At 42.3% G+C, this 26555-nt stretch overlaps 1 protein-coding gene across 3 annotated transcripts in view; it reads left to right on the top strand.

Moving 5' to 3' along the window:
- The window catches only part of FGF14 (fibroblast growth factor 14), a 293565-nt gene that overhangs the window by 165996 nt on the left and 101014 nt on the right, over positions 1-26555 (top strand). The window lies entirely within an intron of this gene.

Here is a 26555-nt window from a genome sequence, read left to right as displayed (position 1 = left end):
GTAGTGATACTGGCTGCGTTGGCCTCTGACAATTAACTTCTAAGAATGAACTAGATGGCAATGCAGTGGACATTCTGGTGCTAGGAGAGCTGTCTTTCAGCAGGAAAAGGCAGCTACTCGCCACTGCCACTGGCAGAACCTGACTATGCTCTGCTAAGGATGTGTTGTGCAAATATGCATTATCTTCTGTTTCTGATGCAAAACACACATATGCCTGGTTGCAGATGAATTCCAGTCAGGCAGCAGCTTTGAGAATACACAACTTCAGGGGGAAAGCAGAGAGTGGAGGCTTATGCAGGATTCGAATCTGCCTTACAGTGCTATCTTTGCTTTTGAATGAAGAATACAATATGGAATAAAAGCAGCCATGGATAATATGCATGCAATGTGTGATGGTTCTGCATGGAATGAACTCTATGTCTGCTCCTGCAGATAGGGGTCCTGAACATCCATTACCAGCATATGGAAGGGCAGAGGTATCCAAGAAAATAAAGGGGTGGATTTTAGACGTTCCTATCTGCTGTCATTATAACAAGATGAAAGAAATGCCCCTAAAAAACAGAAATAACTGGGGGTCTAGATGGGTGCTGTTCACGTACAAAAATGTTGCACAATCTCACAATTCAATGCAATTTTGTCCTCTGGGCCAGATTTCCCCCAATCCAGCCTAGTTCTTGGATGGGAGCAAAGGCACACATGCCTCTACACTGTCCTGTCTGTACATGAGGGATTGAGTGCCTGAATACCTTCTAGGAATGTAGGATTCAACACACATAAGCACTGATTTCATCATTTAATTATGAAATCAACTACAGTTTTCACCTATGTGTGTTGCTGGACAATCCAGTGTTTGAAACTCCCACTGTTCTAGGCGCATTTTGCGACCGGGAATTTCATTAGTGTGAGCAGTTTCTGAGCTCTGGGTCCAGTACTGCGCCTAAGATTTCAGGTTAAAACTTCAGACTGGAAGAAAAGGAGGACCTTTTTCTGCCTCCCCACTTCCAGCTATTCTCTGAAGACCCTCTTAAGGGGAAGAGACCCTCTTAAGAATATTAGTGGGGTGGGCAGGGGAAGGACTAAACCATGTGGAAAATAAACATAATATTTTAGCTGCTGGTCATTCATTTTTAGCTTTTTATTCTTGTTATTAAAAAAAAAAGCGCCTAGACATTCTGTAGTTGCACCCATAACCTAGGATTAAGGTGCCATTTAGCTCCTGACTTTCATATCTCAGCTTGTAACACTGGGACAATCCATGTTGACAGGTGGGGACAGCCCACCATACAGACAGGAAGGAGCTGCACTCACTTGCTGCCATTAATGAACTGGGCTGGGTTAGAGGAGAAATGTCCCGTCCCATCCCGCCCCTTCTAGACTGTCCTTGCATGTATACTGAATTAGTGAATTCACACAACCATATATAAGACTTGAGTACTCATCACTTGAGTACTCAACATGAACAGGGCAATGTGTGAACCCAGTCAAAAATCATGAGTTTACAGTAATTTGAAAGCTCTGTCTGCAGTGGTTGATCTATGATGGTTCAATGATTTTAACAAACCTGCATAGCTTCCAGGGGTTTGATGGGGAAGGGAAGGGAGAGGGGGAATAGTTGACTTTGGCTTTGCTTCATTTAAAATCTTGGTTAAGCACGATCCTACCTTCTGTAACAATTTTGCTTTTCCTTATTTTTTATCTTTAAACTTGTATATAATAAAAAGTACTGGTGTATTACATAGCATTAATATTGCATGTCAGATGCATAATCAGTTTACCAGTGTATGTATCTTTTTGAATATACTGCCTTGGCGTTCCCCATTTTTAAGGTGCTACTTTTTCAGCCATGGTCACAACATCACAACTTGTGTCCCACCATGAGAATGCAAGCCTGCTATGCTGCTTGCCTGAAACTGCAAGGGGGGGGGAGCATTCTCAAGCACTTGGCAGTGTATGAGTGGTGGTCTGCCCTCTGAATGGTAGGCCATACTAACTATCTACAGGCTTGTTTCTGACCTAAGTCATTGGAAGGTTCCAGGCTCTGGAAGGAACTAGAATGCTAATTTATATGAGGTTGAAGATGACTGAAGGATTATTTTTCTGGAGGACTGAGGACCCATGCTGTCTGTGAGGTTTGCGGGGGTGTTTTTTTTTTTGTTCTTTTGTAAAACATTTGAGGGTTATCTGAAGAGTCAGGGATACTCTCAGCTTCTCCATTGTGAACAAAGTTTATTTTGGGATTTGTGAATGTATAAATGGTATAGAGAACTGGACCATCTCAAAGTATCCACACTTCCCAAGAGTAAAGCAGAAGAGCTACTGGGAAACACGTAGCAGTGTAGATGGAACATATGGTTACTAAATCCTACAGTAACATTATTACAAGTTCAGGTCAAAATATGGACAATAGATTGATAGACAGGACAAGTATAAGCTGCACAAAATGTCACAGGAGCATAGGAGAATTCCACCCACCTATCTTGTAATACTACATGTGAAATTGATTCTAGAATTTAGTTTTTCTTGATGAGTGATATTTTGAATTGTTTACAGCAAGGAAAAAGAAGATTTTTTGCTCCATATTCTAGATCCTTATTAGGATTTGCCTCACAGGCCAAATCTGGCCTGTGGGCAAGTTTGCCCACCTGTCAATCACCTGACATTAAAGGTAAAGGGACCCCTGACCATTAGGTCCAGTCATGGCCAACTCTGGGGTTGCGGCGCTCATCTCGCTTTATTGGCCGAGGGAGTCAGCATACAGCTTCCGAGTCATGAGGCCAGCATGACTAAGCCACTTCTGGCGAATCAGAGCAGCGCACAGAAACTCTGTTTACCTTCCCGCCGGAGCGGTACCTATTTATCTACTTGCATTTTGACGTGCTTTTGAACTGCTAGTTTGGCAGGAGCAGGGACCGAGCAACAGGAGCTCACTCCGTCGCGGGGATTCAAACCACCGACCTTCTGATCGGAAAGTCCTAGGCTCTGTGGTTTAACCCACAGCGCCACCCGCATCCCTCACCTGACATTACAAGGGTGTTAAGTGATTTAGTGCTTTGGAGTCCTGAAGTTGGGGCTCTGCTAAAATAGTTGGAGGGGGGACTTTGTTTCACTGCAAACCTGGGTCACCAAGGAGCACGATTTCTGTTTCGTCATTTCCATGGATTGTTAACCACCTTAAGTGCAATAATGTAGAAAAGTAGTACACGGCTTTAAAAGGACATGATTATGTTTGAGGTTCAAGCAGACCAATTCACACTCCTATACCTCCAACTTTCTGCTTTTCTTTTCCAACCAATGTTTAATATTCTTGATGACCATGGACAATGCTTGGTCTATTTTTTTCTCTCCTTTATTATTTTTTAATAATGTGTTTGTGTTTTTCTTTTTTCTTGTCTAAAATGAAAAATTATGCACTTCAGGTCACTGGCTTAAGCCACATTTTAATCCTCATTTTTGGAACCTGACCTACTTTGCTACAAATTCATCTTGCAGCATCTAGACTGGTATGTGTCATAGTGAGAGTGCAGTTACTGTGAGAAAGGATTTGGGTGACACTCTTTGGTAGTGGGGATGAAGCAATTTATGCTGCAACACCTCTCCACACCTTTTCACAGAGACTGTCTCAAAGGACTGTCTGCCTTTGTATTACCAGTTCTATCAGCTGTCATTTTTAAAATGGTGAAATGTTGTTTGTTTTTTTTAAATGATGTTCAAGGTTTTACGTCTTTCTCTCTCTAAAGCTATTAAATACTTGCTTTCCATCTACTGAGTGGGGAGGAAAGCGAGAGGCAGAATATGTTTTCTTGTGGAAGCAGAAGTTTCACTTCTTACTATTTTAGTTGAAATTAATAGTGTGTAGGAAATAGCTACACGATTTGAATAAACACAAGCATTTCCAACGACAGCATTTCAACATATGCATATTTCATGAATATATGCATAGTGAATCATATTTCATTCTAATATGACGTTTTGGTTTTTATCCAGCATGTTTTGTAAAAATTTCTGAAGGAAGCAATTCAATTTGTATGTGAGCCAATTGTAGATAGGTTTTCCTCCCTAAGCTGAGTTTTGAGTATTAAAACATTGAATATTCATTCCGTGGTGGGGTGGGGATTACCTCTAAATCAAATGAAGTCAGGAAATTAACCCACCATTTCTAGTTACAGGTAGGTAGCCGTGTTGGTCTGCCGTAGTTGGGGGGGGGGATTCCTTCCAGTAGCACCTTAGAGACCAACTAAGTTTGTTATTGGTATGAGCTTTTGTGTACATGCAGACTTCTTCAGATACCCAATATTTCTGACACTCTGCTTGTTTTCAGTGTTGAGTGCAGAGGAGGACTGGAGTCTTCTGTCACTGCTCCATCAGTCCCCTCTCCTCCCTGCATGAAATTCCTTGCCACTTATTGCTACCAGGCTTGTCCTCAAAATATGAATCTGAAGTAAACATTTCCAGGGTGGTTTACTAAAAAACGAAAGGAAAACAGAAATGACAACCCAGTTACAGAATCACAATAAATAACAGAAGGAGCAACTAAAATAACGGCAATTAAAACTGTTGCCATTGTGGCTTAAAAGCCTGGGGAAATAAATAAATAAACTGGCAGTGCAACTGAGGAGACTTGCTCTCGATTCACCACCTGCCTCACTTGAAATTATTGAGACGCATGAAGGAGGACCTCTGAGGATGACCTTAATGTACAGGCAGTTTTGTTTTGGATTTGATGGTCCTCCTGTTGGAATAGAATCCTATATCGCGTATAGTGACACTGTGACAGCAGATACAGTTGGATTTTGCTACGTGCTTGCATCACTGGGGCCAAGTAAACCTGATATAGAACGAGGGCAATTTCCAGGTCACACCAGTCCTGGAAAAATTGTTGAAAGGAGGGCAATGCTTAATTGCTGACAAAAGTGATTGGAAAAATTGCCCCCATTGCCACCAGCCCTAATGAAACTGAGGAATGCATTACAGAAAAGGTGTAGATTGTTGTTATTGTTGGGAACAAACTACCTGGCAATTTTCCCATGGAGGTTGAACTACCTTTCTCCAGCAGACACTAAAATGAATTACTATGTATTTTTTTTCTCTTGTTTGGATCCTAGTGGGCTGAGATGCTGTGTCCCTGCAGGTATCATTCATGCAGTTGGGGAATAGCTAAGCACGCTCCAACTGACATGCTGTTGTGCTGTTTTGCCAGATCCCATAGTTAGCTTCTGAGTGTACTCTTCGCGTAGCGCATTTTGATGTCAACCCTCAATGCGTGTCACCCTCGCAGGGAGTCTGACAACACAAACGATGTGAGCTGCTCACATTTTGAGCCAAATAGCCTTTCCTTATTAATTCTGGAAGAAAATAAATGAAAATCAAGTTAGAGGGGAGAGAATTAGATTAACTCTAACTCTGCTTGACAGACCATTTCTTTTGTTTTCCATCTGCATTCTCCCCCTCCCTCCCCCGCGTAAAACAGAGGCACTGTTCCCATCAAAAACTCTCATTTGTTGATAGGATTAGGATGTCCAGTCAACTGTTCACTCAATAAATTGATAAGGAATTGTCTAATGAAATTATAGGAATTTTCAGACCCTAGGAAATCATGAATTATTTGAGCTTCATGCTTAGGATACTTGGTTCAATCAGTGCTTATTGCCTTTGACTATACACAGGGTTATTACCTTGCCTGAAATAATTTTGAATGTTTCATTATGGAATGAATCATCTTAAAATAATTGGAGTTCTTTCAGTTGTATCTGATGAAGTAGACCTAAATTCACCAAGGTTCATGCCACAATAAATTCATTAGGTGCCGAATGACTCTCTTGTTTTCATTTCAGAAAAGATTGTTTAGCCTCAGTAGTTTAGATGTTGCAAATTAGACGTGTTTTCATTTAGCCCTCTTTATTAATGTTGTTTAATTTATACTGAACATATGAAACAGATTTGTAAAGGGTCAGGCCACTGCTCCATCTCATCCTGTGTTGATCTGCCCTGATTGGCAGTAGCTTTCCAAGGTCTCAGACAGAAGTCTTTCCCCAGACTTTTAACAGGGGATACCTGGGATTGTATATAACGGATGTGGGTGGTGCTGTGGGTTAAACCACAGAGCCTAGGACTTGTTGATCAGAAGGTCGGTGGTTCGAATCCCCGCAACGGGGTGAGCTTCTGTTGCTCGGTCCCAGCTCCTGCCAACCTAGCAGTTCGAAAGCACATCAAAGTGCAAGTAGAAAAATAGGTACCACTCCGGCGGGAAGGTAAACGGCATTTCTGTGCGCTGCTCTGGTTCGCCAGAAGTGCCTTAGTTGTGCTGGCGACATGACTCGGAAGCTGTACGCTGGCACCCTTGGCTAATAAAGCGAGATAAGCGCCGCAACCCCAGAGTCAGTCACGACTGGACCTAATGGTCAGGGGTCCCTTTACCTTTACCTGGGATTGAACTTTCCATAAACAAACTCTGTAAGGAGTGTGCTCTGTTCATGTGGTAAAGGCCATCCCTAGAACACTAATGGAAGCTTATCAGACCTGAGCTGCTAGTCATGGCATCATGCGAGCATCCGAACCCAAAACATCAGCAGCAACAGTTATTACTGAAGAAGGAAGTGCTCCTAGTTGCCCTTCAGATGTTTTGGACTGTGTTTCCCAGTTGGGACTGATGGGAATTTTAGTCCAAAACATATTGAGGGCAGCAGGATTGGGGGTAGCCTTCTGTCTGCACAGTGCACAAACCACTCCAGTCAACTTACAGCAGGGGTGCCCAAACTTTATTCAAAGAGGGCCAGATTTGATGAAGTGAACATTTTTAGGATTGAAGTCGTTGAGTTTTTTTAAGGATTTAACCCCAGGACATATACTGCCACAGGGGCCGGATTAGATCCACTGGCGAGCCAGATTAGCCCCCGAAACAGACTTTGAGCATGCCTGACTTGCAGGTAGCCTCTGCTGCAAAGTTGATGGGGGCTATAATTGAGTGTTAAAGTTCATGTTTTGTACTGATTTCCTAGATTCAGTCCTCAGGGCCTATAGCTTTTGCTATGCTTAGACAGCAGTGCTAACATACTTCCCAGGATCTTGGAGAGCTGCTGGGGTAGATGGACCAAATGTCTGACTCGGTAAAAGGCAGCTTCATACATTCGTAAACTTAGGTGGAAGGTCTTGATTGTATTGCTATATGGGCCAGAGGCAGAAAACTTTACAAGGCAGAGCAATTCTGTTCCACCTCTTTCCTGTTCCACCTTCCATGCTATAAGCCTGTCCTGATCTGATCCAGCATTCCATCTCCAGTTTTGAGAAATGCTTAATTCATTTGTATGGCTGAAGTGACAGTCTGGAGATAGATGGAGTCTTGATAAGTGTTGTCTACTTGAATTAACCTGTAGACCTCAATTATCTAATGCAGCAGATAATTGGCTGCTGAGGCGTACAGCAAACCATTTTGTCAATGGCTCATTAATACAGGCATATTTAAAATATGAATTTTTATGAAGGGTTTTATCTGCCCGCTATGAATTGCCAACTCATGTATGTTGTTTACCAGTGATCAGGCTCCTAGACTTTTGTACTCCTTCCTTTTTTTTTTCACATGTCAGAATTGTGAACCAAGGTGACAGGAAAATAGATAAAATATATAGGCAGGGACACTCCAAGGACCTTATCGCTCACACAAGAGGAATGACTGCCACTTCAACACATGAAATTCAATTATATCCACTGAAAACTTAGAAGCATGTCAACACCAGTCATGTTTGAATATGCATAGCATTTAGGACCAGCAGATTACAGCTGTTGTGCATAATAGCACTCATGTTATCTATAGCAATGTATGCAAAAAAAAAGCATTAAATAGGGATAGAACCACCCAGTGGAAGTGAAAGCTTGCAGTCTGATTTAGAGCTGGCCCTAACATAGACAGAGCAAGACAGTCACCTCATGTGGCAGATGCTGAGGGGTGTGGGGAATGCTACAAGACAAGAGTGGTTTTCTCCACACAGCCTGCCCTGTGCTTTCTGAGTTAACCTGCCATCCTCAGGTGTGGTGGAAGACACTGTCCCGGTGCCAGGGCTGAGGTGTTTCAGCTGCTGGTATTCCAGTCATTTTCTGTACATGGATGCAGGAGAAAGTACCGCCCTTGACCTCAGGCAGCAAAATGCATTGCACTGGCCCTGATCTGAATCACTGCATGGGCATTGAGATCAACGGGATTTATCATGTCTGATACCAGGCTGTGGGTTTCCTTCAAGCTGTTGTCTTCCTCATTGCACAGGCAACAGAGTGTGATTCATGCATTCCTACATTTTTTAATGTTAAGAGGCACTTCTTCTGTTAAGAAATAGGAGATGGGTCTAGTGTCTTCGGTCAGAGGTGGGTCATCTGACAAGTTATGGACCTTGGCAAGTCCCTAAACATGGCAAACTTTGATGCCATTCCCACATAGCCTCTTAACCGATTATTTATTTTGTACTCTCTGAAATAGAGATAGGAAGCTTGTGGCCTTCCAAATGGACTCCCACTCTCATCACCCCCTCAGCCAGCATCAGCAGTAGTTAGGGAAGATGGGAGATGTAGTCCAACCAGCTCTGGAGAACTATGGGCTCCACACCCCTGCTCAACACAACTTTTGTTGGAAACATTCATAGAACCAAGCCAATTTCCTTCAGCCTTACAGATTTAGGATATTAATGCACAGACAGTCATTTTCAGTATGTGAAATACTTAGTAATAATTATGAAGAATGTTGTTTTTGTTATTGTTTTGAGTCTGTCCCTTTGGAAGTAGGCATTCCAGAGTTTTTAGGGTTTATTCAAATAGGAGCAGTTTCTTGCAAAGACATCAGGTAACATGGTGACTCGAGACTAGTGTGGTGCAGTGGATAGTATGCTGAGGTTGATTTTGATAGGCTTGGTGGGTCCAGGTCTCTGTTCGGCTATTACATTTACTGACTAACTACTCAACCTCCCTCACAAGGTCTTCTGAGAGCAGATGATTCACAAAATTAGAATTGTAAATTGCTCTGCACATTCAAAGGTGCTGTAGAAATGAAAAGCAATGACTTTGTGGGAAAGTGCATTTACAAGTAAAGGAAATCAAAGTGAAGTAGAGATGGAAGCCCCATAAGCAAAATCACGGTAATTCTCTAGAGTTAAGCAGGGTTCTCCTTCGACCTTTGCTTTCACAGTGGAATTCAAGCTCAGCACAATATGGCTACTTCTTCTGATCCCAACAAACAGCTTGTCCAAAGCTGTCATCTTTTCTACTAAGGCCCTACATTTTGGTTTTGCTTGCCCTCTTAATTAACTTTTATTGCTTCCATTAATCAATGCATTCCACTGTGAACAGTCAACCCTCCAGGAAGAAGGTGGTGATTACATGGCGAGACTGGCTTAGATACAATGTTTAAAAGCAACTTATGGCACAGCTGACATATAATGACTTGGCCCACTGCGTTAGGGTATTATTGAACTGAATTGGCAAGACAAGAATGCAACTAACATAGACTGCAACTAACAAAGTTGAAAAGATGTTAGTTGCAGTCTATGTTAGATGCATCACTACCTTGTTAAATCTGCCATTTTTAAACCTTCTGATACTACCTGCCATATCAGGACTCTCTATATCAGAAATGGGAAACCTCAGGCATGTGCGCGTGTGTGCATGTAGAAACTAGCCTACTTTGTCCTGCCAGGGGCATATTGCCACCAGAGTGTTGCCCAGAAGGGAATGTGTCTCAGGTTAAAAATGGTACTTCACTCCTGCTTTACAGTGGTACCTCGGGTTAAGAACTTAATTCATACTGGAGGTCCGTTCTTAACCTGAAACTGTTCTTAACCTGAAGCACCACTTTAGCTAATGGGGCCTCCCACTGCTGCCATGCCGCCGGAGCACGATTTCTGTTCTCATCTTGAAGCAAAGTTCTTTACCCGAGGTACTATCTCTGGGTTAGCAGAGTCTGTAACCTGAAGCGTCTGTAACCTGAAGCATCTGTAACCCAAGGTATATCATGATTGGGGAACCTGCAGCCATCTCTCTAACTCTGCATAGGTGGCAAAGAGGAGAAAACATGAGGTGGAGGGAGGCAAAGTGAGTTCTGGCTCTGCCCACCACTGACTTCTGCCCCATTCTGCTAGACTGGTGACTGGGGGTGGCCACCGAGACCATATGACACCAGTCCTGAAATACCTACATTGGTTCCCAGCACGTTTCTGAGGACAATTCAAAGTGTTGGTGCTGACCTTTCAAGCCCTAAACGACCACGGCCCAGTATACCTGAAGAGTGTCTACCCACATCATTCAGCCTAGACACTGAGGTCCAGCTCTGAGGGCCTTCTGGTGGTTCCCTCACTACGAGAAGTGAGGTTACAGGGAACCAGGCAGAGGGCCTTCTCAGTAGTGTGTTCAGTAGGCAGCAGCAAATGTTAACTTACTGATTTTATCTCCCCACCCCATTCTTCGGCATTATTTCATGTTATCTTCGACTAACTACTACAACATATATATCTGAGTAGCACAGCAACCTTAAGGAGGGCTAGGAAGACATGGAGAAGCAGCTCCTCTGCTGTATCCACAGCCCTGGTGGATCCTGCTGGACAGTGGAAGGGGGGCAGGAAGTTTTATTATTTTGCTATGCCAGCTCTATCCTAGCACAACTGGAACAGGCCCCTGAGGGGCTCCATGGGACCCAGCACCCAGGAGTTTTGGCTCGCTACCAGAGGTCTGCAAGGAAGAAACTACTCTTGCTCTTACCCCTGCTCTCCAGTCATCAACACTGAGGTGCTAAGATTGTGGCCTAATAGTGTATACTTGTCTACCTGCATACTCAGAAGTAAGTTGCATTGATCTCAATGCAACTCAATCCTAAATCGATATAGGAGTGCAGCCTGATTTTTTTTTAATGGCCCGGCAGCGTCCGCTTGAAAAAGAATGTAAAAATGTTTCAAATTTCATTTGCCGCAGAAACTCCATACAGAGATGAGGGGGCTATTTTAGAATGGTGTGACTTATTCTGGCATTTGAAAAACACTTGGAATTACTTATTAGAAAATAACTGCAGTAGCAGCAAAGCGAGAAGATAAAATGCTTTGATTTTTATGATTTCAAATTGCCTGGCTTCTCCTCCCCCAAGGGGTTTCAGTAGTGGAGGACACATTCTTTATCTGGTATCTAATCCCTAAAGGCTGGAGAAGTGAGTCTTTTGTACACAACAATATTTTTCAAGGATGGTTATAAAGAGCATTTGTTCACTTCTGCCTTCCAGACTGATTGGGGCATTGCTTGATTTGCATAATTAGGTTATAAAAAATAGATGAGTTAAGGGTAACTTGTGCAGCAAATTGCTCAGCCAACCTCTCTCCATTATTATATATATATATCTATATATATATCTATATAAGATTTTAAGCAACTGATTAAGGAATTTATTATTATTTTTTGCTTTCTTTTTTTTTTAGCACATTGCTTTTGTTTTGCAGTACAGTTTTGCTTTGTTTTTCTCTCCAAATAACAATAATATGAATGTCAACCTACTGTTCTTTGGTCTGGTTTTATAAAAAGAGTTGACATTAAACAGGAAGGCTAATCCTTTCATAACATGTTGTCAAGACTGGCCACTCAGGAAAGCAGATAAGCTCTTAGCCTGGATGACAGTTTTGGAAAGGGCATTGGAGAAAGAGTTACTTACAGCATCATCTTTAAACACAATTACCTGTGAGCTAAACAACATGAGAGAAAGGACAGATGCATTGTTGGTGCTTCTGTTGTCTAGTGTGGGCACTTAACCATTGCCAAATAAAAGGAGAGAAAAAATAATTACCCCAAAAAAGAAGACAGAGATAGTGAGCTGCATGCTTGCTTAGTCTTCAAATCAGGTGTTCTAGATGATGATGGGCAACTTCAAGGCTGTTGCTCTCCATTGTTACAGTTACTTATATTTAAACTGGACTTGGATCAGACTGATCCTCTATCTTGGATCAGATAGAAGAGACCTTCAAAATAGAACACTGTCCTCTCAACCACTTGCAATGTAGGAATCACAGCTAAAGAATTCCTGACAGATAGCCACCCAACCTCTGTTTGCAAACCTCCAAGAAAGGCAATCTGTTCCGCTGTTGAGCAGCTCCTTCCGTCAGAAAGTTCTTCCTAATGTTTAGTCAGAATCTCTTTTCTTGTAATTTGAATCCATTGGTTTGGGTCTTGCGCTTGGGACCAGCAGAAAATAAGCTTGCCCCATCTTCCATGTGACAGCCCTTCAGATACTTCAGATATCATATCACCTCTTTTCCATGCAAAGGATACCCAACACCTGAAGTGTTCCTCATAAGACTTGGTTTCCAGACCTTTTATCATCTTGGTCAACTTCCTTGGAAACATTCCATCTTGCCAATATCTTTCTTAAACTGTGGTGCCCACAACTGGACACAATACTTCAGGTATGTTCTGACCAAGGCAGAAAAGAGTAGTACTATTACTTCCCTTGATTTGGACACGATACAGCCTAGAATTGCATTAGCTCCCCTCCCTCTGGCTGCATTGCATTGTTGACTCATATAGGAGACTCTTCCCTGTTGGACACATGACCACCCTACTGGACTGTTCACGTTCCAGAATGTGGTTGAGAAACCTAATTTTTACAACAAAATGTGAGCTCAACCCCCAATGTCCCTGGTGCTATGTCTTCCGTACCAGAAGTGAATTGGATGTGGAAGAACAGTGAGAAACCTTAGATTTGAAGGTTATGCTCAGCTCAGCTATGAAGTTGATTTCTGTACTATGAATGATTTCTGTCAGTTCCGTTTTTTAGAAAGCCAGAACCAGAGGGTGGGTTAGGATTAGCATCAATTTTGTCACTCACATGGGGGCTACCCAAAGGATAAGGGATGCGTCAGGAGTGACAGAACGCTTTGGCCACAATAATCAGGGTAAACAGTTTTTAATGTTAGAACAGGAATTATGTTGTGCTTTATCACAAAAGGCATTTACATCACTGTTTATTTTTTTAATGTTTAAACTGAATCCAGAAATTATATTCTGTGAAAGCAAGTGTGTGATGAGGGTGTTGAGGCCAAGTGAAGGTAAAGGGACCCCTGACCATTAGGTCCAGTCGTGGCTGACTCTGGGGTTGTGGCGCTCATCTCGCTTTATTGGCCAAGGGAGCCGACATACAGTTTCTGGGTCATGTGGCCAGTATGACTAAGCCGCTTCTGGTGAACCAGAGCAGTGCACGGAAACGCCGTTTTCCTTCCCGCCAGAGTGGTACCTTTTTATCTACTTGCATTTTGACATGCTTTTGAACTGCTAGGTTGGCAGGAGAAGGGACCGAGCAATGGGAGCTCACCCTGTCACAGGGATTCGAACCGCCGACCTGCTGATCGGCAAGTCCTAGGCTCTGTGGTTTAACCCACAGCGCCACGGTTTGTTTTAAACCAACACTCTCCACCCCTGTATCTCTTTGTACATTTTTGCTAGCTTCTGATAGCCTCAGATAAATACTTTCCTAGCAAATTGTTTTCAGCTTCTTTTCTGGATGTTGCTTCTATGAAATGTATTTACTTAGCTTGGTTTTGCACTTTATTATCTTGTCAGTGGTACAGCTTCCGTTTTGACATGTTTGGAGTGGAATTTTGATGTAAAACTACAGGTCAAAGTTTGTCAAGTCGCTTAAAAAAATGTGACTACCCTGCAACAAATATTGATAAGCTTTCAAGTTGTGCCAGAAACTCCGTGCTTCTTGCAATAAATATTGAAATGTTGCTTGATTTGCATCACATAATATTCCGCGGCTTTCAAGTCAATATTCCACCTTTTGTGCTAAGCCTCAAACGGACTCTGCTGGAGGAATATTTCCATAAGAACAAAACACAAACAAAACAAAATAGAGCTCAGAATCCAGATATATAGGGAATTCTGTAACTGGAGAAAGGAAGGAAGGAAGGAAGGAAGGAAGGAAGGAAGGAAGGAAGGAAGGAAGAGCTAAAAATATGTCATCGGTGCCTTCTACCTATGCAGATGGGACTTTGTCCAACCTTCCTCTAGTCCTTTACAGTGCAATTCAGGGATAGTCAGCATGGCAGCCTCCAGATGTTTTGGGACTCCAACTCCTATCACCTCCAGCCAACATGGCCAGTGGTCAGGGATGATGGGAGCTGCAGTCCAGAAACATCCATAGGGCAGCACATTGACTACCTCTGGTGTAATCCTCTGTGTTTACTCAGAAGTAAGTCGTGTTGAGTTCAGTGGGGCTTACTACCTGGTGAGTGGCTTCAGGACTGAAGTCTCAGACAGTAGATAATTCTATCCAATTTAGCTTTAATTGACACAAGAAAAACTAAAAACTGTATAATATAAACTATTCTTTTCTCCATTGCTGTTATCTGCTTTGCAAAGGGAACCATTGTATCAAAAGAAACATTCTTTGCTACTTCAGTTTCAGTTTTTTGTTTATCTGAGATATTTTGCACTAGGTAAAACCTGACAGGAATTCAGAGAGCCTCTATCTTTTAAAGAATGAAATAAATCTGCAGGCTGAGCCCAACATTATGTCGTGCACCAGAAATACATTTTTCATATGTGTGTGTAATGCCAAATTTGATGGAAACATCTGTGAATCTCAAAAGCTCTTAGCACTGCATTTGTGTGTCTTGGTTGGTCCTGATAAAGGAATTGTTTGTGGTTAATGTTTAAATTTACTCGGTATTTTAAAGCAAAGTCTCTATCCTCGATGCATATATGAAAAGCAATATCCTGGCATGGTTTTAGGATAGATGCATCCTTTCAGCACAGATTTCTTAAACACTGCGATCAGCAAATGCAAGAGATTATGTGCACATTTGCAGACTCTCCTCTTATTTTTGAGCAGATAACTAGTGTAACAGTGTCCACTGCTGGCAAATCGGGCAACTGCACTTTATAGAATAAGTCAGTCTATTGTTACCAATAACAATTAAACAGGTGCATTCTAAATTAGGTCTGGAGGGTTGTTGTTGGTTTTTTTGCGGGGGGAGACCCACCTAATTTTTCTAGGAACTTTACAATTACTTCTTCTGCTAATAATACAAGTGGAAGACTGAATTAGTGACCTGCAGCAATGCAATAACTTCAGCTTTGCCCAATCTGGTTTAAGATCCCCAGAGGTTTTCGTAGAGCACAAAATAATTTAGTATCGGCCAAGATTATTGATGTTCCTTTCAGTGAAGTGTGAAAGGCCCTGCACAGTTACTAGATATTATTTGTCAGAAGCGCAAGGCAAGTAAAATTTGACATTCAGCTTTTTGATGAGATTTTAATTGTTGGTGCCATTTGAACATCACATCTATCAATACAGAAATAAGAAATGTCTTGTTGGATCAAACCAAAGGTCAGTGTGATCCAACATTCTGTCTTGCTTCAGCTAGCAGCCTCTGGGAGACTCATCGGTTGGGCACGATGGCAATTCCTGTTGCCACCACCGAAACACATAGTTTTCACTTATGTGTCATACAATGTAGTCCTTTGCATGCCTACTCAGACATGGTCGAATTGTGTATAGGATTGCAGCTGTAGCTAATAAGCACTGATATACATCAGTCATAGGAAAGTCTAATGCTGTTCCAATGCCGGTAGTGAATTCCATAGTAAGCTCATTATGTGTTGTTTCAAAATAATCCTTGTCTCCCCTGAGTCTAATTTTGCTGAATGACTTCGAGCTCTTATTCTCTATGAATTTGTCTAATCCCCCTCCAAATTAGTGGTCATCACCAGATCTCGTGGGAGCAAATATCGTAGTTGTGCTATGTTCTGTCCTGAATCTTCCAACATTCTGCTTCATTGGGAAGAAGAGTTGGAGTTCAGGCTTAGGTTTTCTAGTTAGCCCAGACATTTCCCACCAACTAAGAACCCTCAACCCCTTTCTAATCAACCCTATGTAGTCTTGAGATCACAATCACCTTCTCCAGTTAAATCATTGTCTGATGTAAATCAGAATATCCTGAAGATTACTCTCCCTCTGATAACCAAAATAAGGCCTTGGGATTTTTCCATCTTTCTAAACGTTTTCCCATAGAAAAGCTCTCCCTCTGGCTTTTCTTGCAAAGCCATCAGCTGAGTGGCATCATAGCAGCAGCACAGAGATGTGAGCTTCGGCAGACTGCCCCCATTTTTCATTCAATGTCTTCCTTCATTCTAGCATCTAAAAGATTAGTGTAAATTCCAACTCTCTGTGACTTAATATTTTCAGGGATGAATGATGGGAATTCAGTGGAGAAAAGGCATTATGAACCATTATAATAACTCTCCTATGGGTGTGTAAAAATATAGCACTCTTATCAGATGGTTCTTGTTTACAAATGGCAGGGACCTTGCATATTTACAATCTGGCTCATCCTAAGAGCACCACAGAGCCACTGCCAGATAGCAGAGATAATGCCAAAGTGTAAGGCAACTTCTTAAAGGTAAAGGTTCTGGGTCATGTGGCCAGCATGACTAAGTCGCTTCTGGCGAACCAAAGCAGCGCACGGAAACACCGTTTACCTTCCCACCAGAGTGGTACCTTTTTATCTACTTGCACTTTGATGTTCTTTTGAACTGCTACGTTGGCAGGAGCAGTGGCGTAGCGTGGGTTGTCAGCACCCGGGGCAAGGCAAGTAATTTGCGCCCCCTAACCCGTGGATTTATGCCCCCTAACCCGTGGATTTGCGCCCCCTAACCCGTGGATTTGCCTTAACCCCAGATGTTGTGCCCGGTGCGGCTGGCCCCCCCTGCACCCCCCACGCTACGCCACTGGGCAGGAGCAGGGACCGAGCAATGGGAGCTCACCCCATCACGGGGATTCAAACCGCCAACCTTCTGATCAGCAAGTCCTAGGCTCTGTGGTTTAACCCACAGTGCCCCTTACGTTCCTATAATGGTTAGTGCCTGCAAATGTATTGTGGGCAGGACCCAGGCAACTTCAACTACATTTAAGTTTAGACCCATTGATTACAATGGAAGAGATTTAAGTCAATAATTAAATACTTCCAACTGAAAGTAGGCTTTAAGTTCATTAGCACTGGTTGCATCATTTTCAGACCACAGCAAGTGGTGTCTCACCATTACTTGTTACCCATTGCACATCTCTGCATAAGCTTTACATCCTTGAGTGACAGCCAAATTTTAGCTCAGGAATGGAAATCCGAAACCATTTCAGCTTCTTGGTGCATATTTACTTTCGTGGGGGTGGAGGGAGGTGGCATGCGCTCAGGAAAACTAATTTAAAGTCAATTTCAAATACTGCCTTTCTGTTTCCTTAGAAGTGTATTTTGTCTGCATATTATAGATGCTTATTTTCGTCCTGCTCTAGGTAGGAAACAGAATGTTTCCCTTTGCAGTGGGGGGGGGGATGAAAGTGACTGGCTAACACTTTTCTGGACAGTTAATTAACATGCATATCCTTCTTTGCTGTTGAAAAGACACAATCTCAGTTCTGTGTGTGACCTGGATTAATAGTACAGCTTGAGTGATTTGAGTGCTGTAGTGTGATGTACAGCAATGTATTAAAGCACAACACTTTGAATGCAAGCATGGATAGTTCTACCTGTGCAGAGTCCTTTTAAAAATAAATAAATCCTGCTGCAAGGAATAACTTTCACAGTGAATAACAATTCAGTGGGAAAAACCCATATCCATTTAGTGCAGCAGGCATAAGATGGGGACAATTTAAATGAAAGTCAACAATAATCCATACCTGCTCTGAATGCCCAGAAATGTAGCTGGAAGTGCAGCATGAAGTATACTTTATCAATATATAATTATTTTGAACACAGGCTAAAAATACTGTTTAGCTCATTATGCAGGTGTTACTTCTTCCTCAAATGTTTTGTTTTCTGTGTTAATTTCAGTGAAGGATTGCTGCAAAGTTAATACTACAGTATTGGCTGCTAAAGGCCAGTTGCCTGTGTTTACTTTGGTTTGGACCATTATATTTTCCTATTCTTATGCCTATGTTCATCAGGTGAAGAGTTTTGTTATTGTTCAGGGTTCCTGAAGTATCAAAAACTACTAGTGAAGTATCTGGATGGATCTTTCCAGGTGATAAGTGATCCTCTCAAACAATTGCTATCCTGTGCCAGAATCTACCATCTCTTGAGAATTTTCCTTTTGTTTTTTTCTTCTTTGCCCTCTTGTGACAGGCATGACCATGAGACAGTGATATGATAGGAACTGTAGCTCAGTGTGGAGCACACTTTTCATGCAGAATGTCCCAAGTTTAATCCTGGGTAGGGCTGAAAAGGCTTGTGTTTCAAAACCCTGGTGAGACTTAGTGGTCCAGTGGCTAGGTGACTTGGTTTTAAGGTAATCTTCTATGCGCCTGTCTGTTGAGGCACCGGTTGGAATGCATCATACAGCCCTTTGATGGCCCAGACAGCTATGTTTGTGGCCTGTGGATTGCTATGATGTGACATGGATGTCCAGAAAGTATTAGCATTATACATTAACATTAAGCCAAACATGTGGATTTCACAACCACATTAAGTTCCAATCTAGGCACCTTACAACTCAAGACATGCAACAATAGGTTACAACATACCTTCCAACAGTTTTGGTTAAACTCTCATTCATGTGTGGTTTTTCCTCATTGTGTTTTGGTGGTTTGAGGTGTCTGAGTGGCTATAGAGTGCTGAGAGCAAATGTGCTGTAGTGGTTAGAGTCTTGAGCGAAGACTGTAGCAACCCTGGTTTGGCTCCTGTAACATTATTTACAAGAATATTTTTGAACAGATGGAGTCCATTTTAGAAAGTATAATTTCTACCCATTGTCTGTCTGGCTTTGATTATTTTAGTACCACTAACCAACAAATAATGCAGGGGTTTGCAATGTGGTATACATCAATCTATTTTTATTCTCATCTACTGTGATTTATGATACATAGTATTTCTCCATGTTCAAAAACCATTTAATTCTAATGTCCATAAATAAGGATTTTGAAATTGTTGCATCATGTTTTTCTGGTGTGGCCTCCTTTGTTCATTTGATCTGGTAACGCTTGAATAAAGAAAATAATTTATTTTTTTATCTCCATCATATTTTGTCTTTTGTCATGGTACAAAAACAAAATACACAATTACACTGTTCAATCTAAGATGACAACATTTGATAGTTTATCAAAAAGTTTAGCCCGAGGCTTCCCTCAGGTTCACAGCTATGAATACCATCAGCTGAAGTTATTTCAAATGTTTTGAAACCCACATGCACAAGTCAGGTTTCACTATCATTTTAGCGACATATTTCTCAAAGGGACATGAACAGGAATTATGGATGTTCTGTTTCATGTTTGCTGGCTGGTTCATTCCTATGAATTTTTTTTCCCTAAACACATCTGCCACAGTTTCTTTGCATTAATTTGGGATGGAAAATATGTGGCCCTCTAGATATTGTTGGATTCCAACCTCCCATCACCCCCAGCCAGCATGACCAATGGTCAGGGGATTATGGAGTCCAACAACTGCTAAAGAACCTCTCACCCCCATGCTCTTAAAATTCTATGGGTAGAATTAATTTAGAATGTTGTTCAAGATGGAACTACAATTTAGCCCACTCAGGCAAGGTCACACTGTGCATTCTAGGTTAATTAAACTAGGATAAATGCTATTGCCAAGTTCTCTATCAACAATTATCATCAGACATTAGACTCCTCGCTCAGTACTCATGCACTGATAAACTAGCAACACACACACACACACACACACACACACACACACACTTTTACCAGTGAAATGAATTGTAAAAAGGTAAAGGTAAAGGGACCCCTGACCATTAGGTCCAGTCGTGGCTGACTCTGGGGTTGCGGTGCTCATCTCCTTTATTGGCCGAGGGAGCCGGCTTACATGTGGCCAGCATGACTAAGCCGCTTCTAGAGAACCAGAGCAGCACACAGAAACGCTGTTTACCTTCCCGCCAGACCAGTACCTATTTATCTACTTGCACTTTGACGTGCTTTCGAACTGCTAGGTTGGCAGGAGCAGGAACCGAGCAATGGGAGCTCACCCCGTTGCGGGGATTCGAACCGCTGACCTTCTGATCGGCAAGTCCTAGGCTCTGTGGTTTAACCCACAGTGCCACTCGCATCCCTGGGTGAAATGAATTGTAGCAAACTTGAATTTGGACACAGGTGGCTAAAACTGAGGCAGGCATACTTCCTTCTCCTGGGATCCTGATTCAGGATAAGTGGTTGCGCTGCCTGGGTTTAGGAGTTTGGTTGCTTCCAATCCTGTTTGTACATTTGTAAATAAACTGGTTAAATATACATCATAAGGATCTTCATACAACTTACGCATGCATTCACTGAAAGAGATTACACCTGCTGACCCTGCTTACCAGCTGTGTATTTCAGTGTCAGTGGGAAAGAGCCCTATGTTCATGCAGTTGCCTTTCTTACTAATGTCAGTGCATTGTAGTGGTTAGAGTGTCAGACTAGGACCTGGGAGTCTAGGGTTCAAATCCCCACTGGGCTATGAAGCTCACTTAGGCTTGGGTCAGCCACTGCCTCTCAGCCTAACCTACATCACAACGTTGTTGTGGGGATTAAATGAGGAGGGGAAGAACCATGCACAGTGTCTTGAGCTCCTTAGAGGAAAAGTTGGGTTTATAAGTGCCATAAATGTGACCTGGCCACAGTGATCCATGCGACGGTCACCTCCAGGCTTGACTACTGTAATTCGCTCTATGCGGGGCTGCCCTTGAAGCTGTCCCAGAAACTCCAGTGGGTGCAGAATGCTGCAGCGAGGCTCCTCACGGGGTCTCTGCCATGGGAGCATATTCACCCAGTGCTTTTCCAGCTGCACTGGCTCCCGGTGGAGTACAGGGTCAGATTTAAGGTTCTGGTTTTGACCTTTAAAACCCTTCACGGCCTAGGACCCTTGTACCTACAGGACCACCTCTCCCGGTATGCCCCACGGAGGACCTTAAGGTCCATAAATAGCAACACTCTAGATGTCCCGGGCCCTAAGGAAGTTAGATTAGCCTCAACCAGAGCTAGGGCTTTTTAAATACTGGCTCCGGCCTGGTAGAACACTCTGTCTCATGAGACCAGGGCCCTGCAGGATCTGATTTCTTTCTGCAGGGCCTGTAAGACAGAGTTGTTCTGCCTGGCCTTTGGCTTGGAGTCAGTTTGATTCCCTCCCCCTCTTTCTTTTTTCCTTTCTCCTCCTGTGATGAGGCTGCATTTTAATGTTTCAGTGTTTTAATGTTGTATTTTAATCTTGTTTTTAAGTTGTATTCATTCAACTTGTTTTTATTATTGCTTGTTAGCCGCCCTGAGCCTGGCCTTGGCTGGGGAGGGTGGGGTATAAATAATAATAATAATAATAATAATAATAATAATAATAATAATAAATTATTATTATTATCATAAATAAAATAATGTGCCTCCACTGAGATGTGTGTCTGGCAAGTCTGATTCAACTACTCCATCACACATTCACTGAACATGTGTGAACACCCTACATTACTTCCCAACACTGTTTCTCACATCCAAAGAAAACTATTTGTTTATTGAAATATGTATATCCCACTTTTTAGGATAAATGTTCTTGCAAACATACTGGCTTTTAGTTAATTGTTTTCTATGGACGTTTGAGCCTCCCCCTGCAGACTGAAGTGGTACAGGCCAGACACAAGCTTTATTATCTCAGTGACAACTAGGCCAGAGCTGCTGAAAGAAGGGAGATAGGCTAGGCAGCGAGAGAGGCTGGAATTCTGTACTCATTTAGGAGTAAGCTCCACTGAGCTCAGGATTGCAAAAATCAAAAATCGTGATATGAAATTAACAAGGACAAATTCAATCGTTTGTATATTACAGTTACTGCACAAGGAAATAACAGATCTATCGGGAAGTTGGTTTAAAGCCTTCAGCAAAACATATTACAGATTGTTTGATAACAAGTATGGACAGTATTTATCCCATTTACCAAAGCATTACTATTCTTCATTAGAACAAGTTATTACGGGGGAAAGTCTTGTTTTGCAGCAATCAAAAGTACTGTTCTTCCTTCCTTCTTTCTTTTCTTTGTTTTTCCCTTCTTTTTGCTAATACCTTTGCCTTTATTCATTGACTTTAAGAAGATAATGAGTTGGCAAAATATGCTTACCACAGACTCTGGATTAACACTGTTAACATGTCATCTAAGGAAGTACGGTAATTGCCTAGAGACAGCCTAGCTACTGGAAGGATAGAAAAAGGATTAATGTACACAGACATTTTTGAAAAACTAAGTCCTTTCAAGTCACTTACAGATCTCTTCATACACAAATCTTTCCTAGTGGCAGCCATGTATTTTGATTCTTCCTGTGTGGTTTTTTTTTTTTTTAGTCACTAGAGTGTATTGTTGTCAAATCACAATGGTGGAAATGGCTCTATAATGCCAATATTAATATATCCAATCATACACAAGATTACAATGTAACAATGCACTTTAGATATTGACCTGGGAATGAACTGGTAGGAGGAGAGTTAAAACGAATCTAAAAGACCCCCCCCCCTTACTGTTACTTGTTATATTTGTCTTTAATCAGAAACTGGTGAATGTTTTAATAGAGAGTGTGACACTTGTCTTCAATCTAAAACCATACCTTGTTAGTTGGTGGCCACATAAGCAAACAGTATGTTCATGTTCTGAAAATCTTTCTGCTATCAAATCCCTTTTTTCTAGTTTGAAGTGCAAATATTTTATCACAGATTTAAGACAGCAGATGGCTCTCTTGAGTTTCCCTTGGAGCACCTATTGCTGTAAACAACTATCCTGCATTTTCAGATTAGAAGTAGGAAGGATTGAATTTACTTTTGTTTTCCGGGGTGTGTGTGTGTGTGTGTGTGGAAATCACACCTTCCACATTATTCCACTATTTATTTGCATTCTTTTCTATACTATAAACCCGCCCCCCCCCCTTTTCTGTGCACCAGCCATCATAGACTGAGACTGGCAAATGTATGACCTGATTCAGTTTGGGTGAGACTATAAAATTTACAGTTTAGAATAAATGAAATGAACATGATGTCGGAAGATGCCTATCAATGTATCACAGTGACTACTAGAGTACTTCACTGGATAGAATAGGTATCCTCTTGGATGGTCTTTTATTTACAGTGTTGAGTGCAAATAAAAAACAAATATATATCCATCAAACAAACATAGTGGCTTCTTTTTCAAGCTGTTTTTAAAATGCTTGAGGTTTGCACTTATTTTCTGTCCTATATAGCAAAAATCCATAATGAGGGAGTACAGCACTGGTAGACAATTGTATGTGCATTTTGTCTTCGATTTTCTAACATTTAAAAGCTGTTTTTAAAACATTTGATCTTGTTGGCAAACAAAGTGCTCATTCAGAAATCATAGCTATGTGTTATAAATATATGTAATATTTTAGAGGCGAAAGGATTAGTTATGGACCAATCAGCATCACAGTGCAATCCTATAATGCCTGTTCAGAAGTTTGTCTTGCTGAATTTAAAAGGACTTAGGCGCTGTGGGTTAAACCACAGAGCCTAGGACTTGCCAATCGGAAGGTCAGCGGTTCAAATCCCCACGACGGAGTGAGCTCCCGTTGCTTGGTCCCTGCTCCTGCCAACCTAGCAGTTCAAAAGCACGTCAAAGTGCAAGTAGAAAAATAGGTACCGCTCCAGCGGGAAGGTAAACGGCATTTCAGTGCACTGCTCTGGTTCGCCAGAAGCGGCTTAATCATGCTGGCCACATGACCCAGAAGCTGTACGCCGGCTCCCTCGGCCAATAAAGCGAGATGAGCGCCGCAACCCCAGAGTGGGCCACAACTGGACCTAATGGTCAGGGGTCCCTTTACCTTACTGCTAAATAAGTGGGTGTAAGACTGGAGCCATAAACACTCATAATATTATCCCAATAAAAGCAATGGGGCTTAAATATGTGCTTAATGTTGAATGGAACATACTTAGTATTACTGTTATTAGTGTTAATGTATATAAAGCTTTTAGAGGACAAGCTATTCTCAGTCTCGCCATTATTACCACTGTTCTGTGAATCAAATGGTTGCTGTTCACATTTTTGTTCGAAGCGAAGAACTTAGCATGACATGTTCAAAATGTGGTGCAGCAATCAAAACTGCTAGCACATTGCAAAGCTAAGCAGGGTTCAGCATGGTTTCAAATTGGATGGGGGGCTTTGTGTCGAGATTCCTGCATTGCAGGGGGCTGCACTTGATGACCCTGGTGTCCCTTCCAACTCTACAATTCTATGATCCTATGAAAACTACTCAGGAAGCCTTTATCTGACGTGTGTTTTTGATGTGGGGCATCTTAGGTATAAGGCTAAATATAGTTGTATCTCATTTCCCATGCCCTTAATTGGGATGTTTATACTAAAAACCTTCTCCTATTTACTAGCATATATTACCAGGACCCATGAGAGCCCTTTGTTTTGCACTGTCCAAGGTCCTGATTGAAGTGAGCAGGCAGTTAAAGGAGATCAAGAGAAAGCTCCCACAGAACACTGCAGTTTGTCAAAGCTGTTCCTTGCAAACAGCATATTTGTGCAGAAAACATTGGGCTTTGAAAAATGATACATTATGTTGTGTGTTGAAGAATATATTCCAAAGCAAAATGCAGATGAAACGAATAGTGCTTAATGCCAGTAAATTGTATTGGGCAAATTCTAGCAGGAGGAATTCCTTGTATTGGCACAAAATATAAATGCTTGCATTTCCATTTATTCATAACCACTTCAAAAAAACAAAAAAACAGAAGCACAAAAATACATTCTCCAGATATCTGAAAATGTGCTTCTGCATGTTGGTCTAATGTAAAAAAAACAATAATTGAAGCTGGAGGATAGAATTAAAACCATAACATCTTCTACTCAATGTAAATACTATGCTTTGTTAATAAAATAATTTAAGAGGATGCTGGCAGTTGTCTTTAGAGACACAAAATAATCAGCTAAACAATGGACTGCTCTGATGTTCATATTTGGGAGATTTTGCTTTAAAGGGTGTGCCTAAGCATTAAAAAAAATGTAAGCACTACTTTTTCACCTAAAGTTCAGCTAAAGCCCACAAGTTCAGCTAAAGTTGGAAAACATCCCTTTGAAGGGGAAGAATGAGTAATGTTGTAAATAGTTCTCTTGCTCTTCCAATCTTCCAGTTATCAGACGCTTTGGATGGGATAAGAAGCTGTAGATCTGTATGTATCTCTTAAAGAGTATCTTTCCTTCCATAGACTTGTAGTGGGTTTTGTCTAAGTTAAAAGTTCACATAGCAAGTGAGGTTCTAAAGTTATTGAAGTTTCACAAGCGAATGTTGTTATAGTTAATACATGATTGAAAATCCATTTTGTTCAGTATAACTATCTCGGCAGCGACTGATTAATCTGGTACCAATTATGGGTGTGTCTGCAGAAGACTTTTTATGTCTGGAATCCTCACATACCATATTATTATTATTATTAGCATTTGTATCATAGGAGTCAAATCCTAGGGGCTGAGGTCCCATTGCCTCCCATAAAATATTTGAGGGCGCAACAAGCCCCCCCCCCCAATTGATAGGCATTGCCATTCAAACGGTGTGTGTGTCTTGTGATTGATTGTGTGGGGTGGGACTTACCTGCCCCCCCCAAAAAAATATTTTATTCTGGTGCCACACTGGTAAAGCTCGGAATCAATCCAGGGTGGACGTCCAAACGATGGGGCTGCTTGCCCCATTGTGCTAAGGTGCCAATGAAAGAAAATGCACCGCACGTGCCCAGCAACAAATATGAGTTTTCCCCCCCTGCATCTGAGCCTCCATCTGTAGCAGACATGTAGAGTTTGACTGGAGCGCGCAGTTATCATTACATGCCTGAGCTCTTGGCAGACAAATGAATTAATCACAGAATCTCGGGGCTCTTTTCCCCCCACAAAACTTAAAAAACGAGAGCCAAATTCCAGCCTTACACACTACAGGGTGAAGTTGAGTTTTCAGTGGCCACTACAGAACTCAATAAATCTAGCGATGCCCACTTGTACCACTAAATGTGTTTGCTTGGCAATAGAAGCTACGGAGTCCGTCCTGTTTTGAAAGATGATCTTAAGAGGAACCGGTTCGCCCTTCCTTTGAATGCCACGATGTCTGGGACGCCTGGGCGATCTCCCTTCCCTGTTTTCCTCCTGGAAACAAGACAAGCCCGAGAGAGATCGCGAGCCAAGGCTGCCTTTGTGGTCAGCTGGCGGCGTCCGAGAAGCCACAGCAGGCGCTGATGCTCCAGAGCAGAAAGCGCGCCTGTCTCTCTATCTTTCCCTTCCCAGCTCACCCTCCCCTTCCTGGGAATTAGTCTTCCCCTCAAGCAGCAGCGTGTCCGGTTCCGAGTCCCCAGGGAATAGGGCGCCGCCGCCGCTGCTGAGGCGGAAAGGCAGGATTTGGGCGCCGCCGACTTGTGACCCTCGCGCCCCCGCCGCCGGCCCTAAGGCGGCGCGCATCCCCGCGGCGTCCTTCCGCCAGAGTAACCCCGTCAGCCCCGCCGTAGGCGAAGCAGCCACAAACGTCCCTCACAGAGAGCCGCCTCGGCGGGGACAACAAAGAGACCCGCGCGCGACGCCTGTGTCTGTCGTGGTTACGTAGGG

Source organism: Podarcis filfolensis, assembly GCF_964270895.1.
Source record: "Podarcis filfolensis genome assembly, chromosome: 4".
Lineage (NCBI taxonomy): Eukaryota > Metazoa > Chordata > Lepidosauria > Squamata > Lacertidae > Podarcis > Podarcis filfolensis.
The sequence above is the reverse complement of the archived record's forward strand: the minus strand, read 5'-3'. Positions and strand labels throughout refer to the sequence as shown.